Genomic DNA, 7,270 nt, shown 5'->3' with positions numbered 1-7,270 from the left:
AAATCACTTGAGGCCAGAGAGCAGACAGCTAACAAAACTGCCATTTGTTTACAGACACAGAGCTCGCCTAACGGGCCAAAACTGGCTGGGTTAGCCCCTAATAATCTAACTCAGTTGCCATAGGAACAAAAAGTATGACAACCAAGTACCCATCAGTAGGCAACGTGGCTTAGCTGGTTAAAGCACCTGTTTTGTAAACAGGAGATTCTGGGTTCAACTCCCAGGGGTGCCTTGTAGAGTAGCTTTTTGGGACACCTGCTATTGGTTACTGTCAGAGGACAAGATTCAGAGCTAGATGGACCTTTGGTCTAGCCCAGTGTGGCTGTTTTTATGGCTTAAATTACACTCACAGGCACTGATAATAGAGTTACTGAAAGTTTGGGAGTTAGGAGCTGATAGGTCAGTAGTCCAGTCCCCTCGCAGACGACCCCCTCCCTCTGGGACAGGGGCAGGTCTGAGCTCTCACACCAAATGCTTTTTGTGGCTGCCAGAATCAGTGGGCAGCTTGTTTAGTTTATGTCGAAGTTGAGACCTGCTTTGTGCACCGTATTTGAGAATGAAAATCCTAAACCGCCCTTTGAAATAACGAATGCAGCAGGACGTGTTATTGTCCCTGCCCCAAAGCAGACAGACCAATGGAGAAATGCCATGAGTCCAGGGTAATACTCCACTGCGATTTTACCATTTCCACTTGCTAAACTCCCTCCCAACCTTCTGGGCTCCTAGAGCAGGAGACTGAGACTGAGCTGAGACACGGACACTGCAACTTTACTACAGCCCAAGCTGTATGATCCTGATTAATCTGACACAGGCCAGTCGTGGGTGTTTCATTGCACTAGAGACGTAGCCTAATGTCATGTCTACACTGCGATTAACACACCCAAGGCACCTGTCTCAAAACCCGGCCAGCTGACTCAGGCTTATGGGGCTTGGACTGCAAGATTATAAAATTACAGTGCAGACATATGGACTTGAGCCCAACCTCAGAGACGCCACGAGGAGTGAGGGTTTCCAAACCCAGGCTTCAATGTGAACACAAGTATCTGCACCACAGTTTTTAGCCCCACAGCTTTAACTCCATAAGCCCAAGTCAGATGACACAGAACAGCCATGCTGCCATCTTTATCCCAGAAGAGATGGACTCTACGGGTACATCTCCATTGCAATATCAGCCCAGGTGTGGCATGCTGTGCTCAAAGCACCACCTGGAAGCCCCATATTCACCACTCATATAATGATGGCACGGTTTGTACAAAGTCTGCCTGGTGAGGTATCATTTCAAAAGTCTTGGTTTGTTGAACCTTAATATCATGTTGGACTGCGTGTGTAGCATTGGTTGGGAAGTTATGAAGTTTTGTTCTGTGTGAGTTACTGAAATATGTTATGAGGTTGGGAAATGCCCACCACCAGCCTGTCAGGTGTGACAATGGAGAAGCCAGACTCGCTGCTGGCCCATTAAAGGGATCCACATTCCCAAGGACTATCCCAGGAACCGTGTACAATGCAGACTTCTCCGAGATAGCACAGCAACAATGGACACTGCTTGACTCACATCCTAGCAAAGGTACTTCCTAGCAAGTTGGAAGAAACTATGAAAGAAGGGTAGAGACATCATGAGTTGGCCTCTTTCCCCCACAACTCAACACCTGTAAACGCATCTGGTGGACAAACACTTCATTGAAATAATTCAGAAATCAGAAGAGAATAATAATACATTCAAATCAAAGTCCCCAAACTACTACTGGTTTTTCAGCAGAAAATTTTCAGTTTGGGGGATTTTGTTTTCTCAGTCAGACTTTGCCAAGGGAAGTAGGGAGAAGATGTTTGAGTTGCCCCCTTCAGAAGAGCTTGACCTAGACACTAGCTCTGGTTCACTGTTGTGGCCTTGCTCAGGATGAGGGTATTTTAATTATTTGGGCAGGTCCCAGAGTGTTTGGGGGAGATTATGAGTCTATTACCTTTTGAGATAAAAACTAAGAAATACAAGATTAGAGAATTTTTTTTTTAGAAATGTGGGATTTAGACATTTTATTTAAAGCAAGGGGGGACTGGAGTTTCTGGGAAGGTTTTTGTTTGCAAGAAGCAACATTGTTTGATCTGTCATTGTACCAAAGGGAGAGATGGTTGTCTATAAAGGAGGGGTGAAGATTAAATACATCCAATGAGGATGGGATTTGAACCCATGCAGGCAGAGCACAATGGATTAGCAGTCTATCACCTTAACCACGCAGTCACCTCATCTGAGCTGCTAGAACAGGGACAGGAGGAGCAATCTAAGGCTGGCAGTGATAGGGACACTAAGGAGTTTTTAAATACTAAGCAGAAGCTGGATCTGAATGAGCTCCCCCCTCACATGTAGAGATGAGCTGGGGAAAGACTTCAGGAACAGACCGTGTTTGCACAGACACACCTACTCTGCCTAGATATGCAGTATGATGGGGCCACTTTCCCAAAATGACCAGTTTTGGTGGTGTTGGGTTACAAATCACTATAGGATTGAGTGGAATGAAATGTTACTCTCCTTCCTGTATGAGTGAAGGGCAGCAGAACATACCTAGTCCATCCTGATGGAGGGGTAGGTGAGTGAAGCATACCTTTTATTCAACTGCATAGAAGCAACTCAGGATGTCACCCTAAACCAGTGGTCCCCAAACCTTTTACATTGTGCCTTTTTATCTCTGTCTGCGGCCCCTCGGAAACCACGGTCGAGAACCAGGGCTGGGAGTGGGGCTGTTGCTTGCTGGGGAGAGGGGTGCAGAAACAGGTAAGGGGGTCACAGCTGGGCCAGGGGCTTAGGTTGAGGATAGGGTGGGTGAAGAGCTGGGACAGAGTGGGACTGAGTGGTGCTCCCTCCCAGCCCTTCATGGGGGCTGGCTCGGGCCCTGAGGTGCCCCCATGAACATTCCTCTGTGCCCCCCTAGGAGTCATGCTCCACATATTGGGGACCGCTGCCCTAAACTGACCCCTAGTCACTAAGCAGGGGCTAGTGATGCTAAAGCCCAGGGACAGGGAGCTTTGCCAGAGTGGAGCCTGCAGGTCAGATCATGGCGGGTGGACACATGCTCCATGCTCTGGAACAGCGCTGAGCCAAACCCAGGCAGAGTCGTCATCAGTGTGACACCCCCCAGGGGACGCTCTCACTAGGGGAAGCCTCCTTGCCCTCAGCCCTCCTAGGACTGACCTTGGATTTTTCAGCACCCCTGTTCCATACCAGGAGCTTCCTGTAGTGAGTCACCTTAGCAGGACACCTGGGAAAGCCTTACACCCCTCACCCCGAAGGGGAGTCATGCACCCCCAACTTCCGCAATCACCAGTGACTCTCAGCCAGCGTTGTAAAACAGAAGGTTTAGTAGTGGTCTGGAATCCAGCCTGGGAAAGTTCTGTGTTAGCACAGGAGGCAGGAAGATTCAGCAACGTCCATCTTGGGCAGACCCAGAACTCAGACCCTGGGCTCTCCCATCGAGTCCCCAAACCAGCAGACTCCTTGCTTCCAACAGCCCAACTGAGCCAGGTCCTTTGTCCCTCCTTTGTTCTGTTTCCCAGGCAACCTGCTCACCTGGCCTCCAGCTCTTTCTTTGTTCTCTGAAGGACATAAATCCACACTGTGTAGAGGGCAAGCATAGGAGTCTATTACACATAGCACTGGCGGAGTGTCCCCTTGCTTATTATGCTCAGAGACACTGCAAATTAATTGAATACAATAGAATATATACATTTTCCACAGGCGGGGGAAAGTGATGGGGTAGGCAGTTCCACACCCCAGGATAAGTTTTGTAGCAAGACAAAATAAGCACATTAGCCAATGGTTAACAGGTCACATAATGCCTCCACCCGTGGTCTCAAGTTAGCAAGTTAACATTTCATTAATACTTTGATAAAACATTATTAGTATAAAATATATATGTTGAATTCTAATTTGGGGTCCATAGGAATGGAGCAACTCCTTTGATTGTCCAACAGGTACATTCCTAGGGTTTAAAGCAAAGAAACAGTGAAAGTATATGGCAATAAAGATTGTTTTCTGTGTGTCTTAAGGCAAGGCATTGGTCCCTGGGAAGGGAGGTGGAAGGATGCCATATCTTATACTAAGATGTGCCAACTCTTCATAAACTCAAGCCTGGATCTGTAGAAAGAACATCTCCCTACAGAAGAAACAAACACAAAAAAAACGGGGATTCTTTGTTCAGTCTGCAACTTTGAATAATACACAATTATTTAGTTCTGAGCTCCAACACCTGGCAATTTGCTTACCAGGCTTATCTTAGCAAGCAAGGCTTTCTGTTTACCCAGCTTTCTCTTAGCTGGTCACTATTTGCTAGGCCTCTGGTCCCTTGACCATACTTTGGACTTTGGGTCTGGAAAAGAGCTGGCACAATCCATGGACCAGGTTGTTCTATAAAATCCACATGGATTTTAACCCTTCACATCCAGTAATGGCAAAGTTCTTGGTTCAGGCTTGTAGGAGGTTCACATCAAGTCTCTGGAGTCCATCCACAGCTGGGATGGGTCATTCAGTCCTTTGTACAGAGATTCAGTTTGTAGTAAAGTCCCTCCAGAGGTATGAAGCAGGACTGAAGACAAGATGAAGACGAGGCATCAGCCTTATATAGTCTCTTGCACTGTGGTCTTTGCTTTCTTTGTCCCAAGGACACTCTATCCAGCACATGGCACAGAAAAGCCTTAGAGTTCTGTCCACAGGCAGGTCCCTGCATACGTTGCAGAGTCACAAGGTGTATCTGCCTTCTCTCAATGGGTCGATTATATAGCTGATGGTCCTTAATGGGCCATCAAGCAGGCTAGGCATAACTTACACCAACTAGTCTGGGGTGTTCCCCAGAAGCATAGCACAAGTTTGAAACAGGGACAGCATAGAGCCAATATTCATAATGTCAACTACAAAAATGATACACATCTAGAGATAGCATAATTATAATCAGCCAATCAGAACCTCTCCATAGACCCCTTATACGACAACCTTTCTACAATATTGGCTGCAAATATAGAACAGTGGTCACAGCAGTGATCTATACAGTTACAGATTATGTCAGTAAGGTCACAGGAGGTGACACGGCATCAGTGAGGCTGATACTGGAATACTGCCTCCAGTTTTCGTGTCCTCATTTGAAACAGATGTTGTGAAATTGGAGCTGGGGCAGCAAAGAGCCACCAAACGTTCTGAGGGCTGGAGAAAAATGCCTTCTAGTGTACTATTGAAAGAGCTCAACCTGATTAGCTTCTCAAAAGAAGATTGAAAGGTGACTTCATTGAAGTGTTGAAGTGCCTTAATGGAGAGAAAAGATTGAGTGTTAAAGGGCTCTTTAATCAATCAGAGAAAGACATAAAAAGACCGAATGGCTGGAAGGTGAAAAGAGACAAATTCCTATTACAACTAAGGCACAAATATTCAACAGCAAGGATGATTCACCACAGGAACAAACTACCAAGGAAAGTGGTGGATTCAGCGTCTCTTGATGTCATTTAATGAAGACTACATGCCTTTCTGGAATGGGTTTGCTCCAAAAGTAGCTTTTGTGTCATACAGGAGGCCTGTGATATGCAGGGGGTCAGATTAGATTCTCTAATGCTCTCTTCTGGCCATAAAGTCGACTAACTTCTGAAAAACTGAGTGTAGCATTGGGAGCAGTGTCTGATGTTTTCCTGTCTAGCCGACTTGCTGCCTAGAATGAATGCCCCTTGAGTGGGGTGATCCACAGGGAGTATCTCAAACCTCCAAAGTGCCTGGCCAGGGGCAAGACATTGGCACAGCAAGGGAGAGGTGTGGCAGTGACATCACAAAGAGCTTTTGCAGGACCTCAGACTATTGGTCAAAGGTGGTGGGGAGATGGTGACCTCACAGAGAGATGCTGACATGAGCCAGGCAGGCCAGGGGCAAGGGGCAGGAAAATCTCAGAGACCCCTGTGGCTTTGCTTCAGCAAGTCTCCTTCTCCAGGTCTCTCTTTGAGGACTGAGAGAGTATTTGGGTTCACAGACGTGAGTGCCAGGAGGAACCTCTTTTGAGTTTTCTCCTTCCCTTTTTGTGATTTTACTAGAAAACAGCCGTCCCTGTTTAGAAGGTAAGAGCCTCCTGGAGGTTTGAAACCTGTTCAGTCTGATCCATCTGGTGAGAGTTGAATTCTAGGCATGGAAAGCACGAACTTAAAGAGGTAGAATTTTATTGCTCACCTGGGATTTTGTCCCTTAGAATCACTGGGGACATTAGGGTTTGTCCTTTTTGTTTCACCTTTTCCTCCATCCATCCCTCCTTTCTCTTCTTCTCTTGCTTCTTTTGTCCTTTCTCCTGTTCCCCTTCCAACACCAGGATGTGCATGCATGTGTGTGTGTGTGGGGGGGGGTGTTGCGGGGCAGTGCTCTGCAGCTCCCACTGTGGGAGGTCCACCCAAATATGTGAGGCTGACATAGTGCTCGAGCAGTGATCCCAACCAGTGACCTGGACCATCCTTTGGGCTGTCTGCTGAGAACCCTCAGCCTCCCGTCCTCAGTCTCTACCCTGATTGGCTGAGCAGGGGGTTATGACAGGGAGGAGGGTCAGGTCCTTTTTGTTCTCTTTTAAGACCAAGGAAATAAGTCAGAATCAGTTCTATGTTTGATGAATTTTGCTGCTTCTCTGCATTAATTGTCTCTGAGCAGTTCATGATTCTCTCTAACATTGCAGTTCTCCTTAAATACTTGCTGAATTATTACTGTCACTGTTGTTGGTATGGAGCTCATCTGAGAGCACTTTATTCAGGTCATTCAATGGATGAAATTCAAGATCCGATGGTTAGTTTGAATATAAGGGCTCTTGGGTCCTATTCCCAACTCTGCCACTGCCTGGCTGTGTGACCTAAGACAAGTCAATTCTCCTTTCTCAGCCTTAGCTTCTCCCTCTTTCAAGTAGGGATAATAATGATCTGCTCCTACCTACCTGACGGTGGGTGGAGGATGGGGACCCATTGGAGGGTGTCACTTGGAGTAGGGCATAATATGAGGTGTCCTATTACGTTTATTCAGAGCAGATTGACACTTAATAGAATAGCTGAAATATTCTATTTCATTTATATTTTTTATTTTGAAATTGTTAAGAGCAGCAACAACTTAGCTCAGATTGAAGCATCTTATCTAGTTTTCAAGATCTAAGTGTCTCCTCCTTGTGTGCGATGAGACAATTTAACACACTGTGATGAACAGGAGATGCTTTTGTTGTGCAACAAAATCTTTTTGCAAAGAACTTTCATCCCACTTCTTATGATTTCAAGAAACAATCTGGTT

At 46.3% G+C, this 7,270-nt stretch overlaps 1 non-coding gene across 1 annotated transcript; it reads left to right on the top strand.

Annotated features, from left to right (window-relative positions):
• The first annotated feature begins 158 nt into the window (after window positions 1-158).
• Window positions 159-232, top strand: TRNAT-UGU (transfer RNA threonine (anticodon UGU)). Its single transcript has one exon. It is a non-coding gene; the product is annotated as a tRNA-Thr (tRNA).
• Window positions 233-7,270: the final 7,038 nt, after the last annotated feature.

This window comes from Gopherus flavomarginatus, chromosome 23, assembly GCF_025201925.1.
Source record: "Gopherus flavomarginatus isolate rGopFla2 chromosome 23, rGopFla2.mat.asm, whole genome shotgun sequence".
Classification (NCBI taxonomy): domain Eukaryota; kingdom Metazoa; phylum Chordata; order Testudines; family Testudinidae; genus Gopherus; species Gopherus flavomarginatus.
The sequence above is the reverse complement of the archived record's forward strand: the minus strand, read 5'-3'. Positions and strand labels throughout refer to the sequence as shown.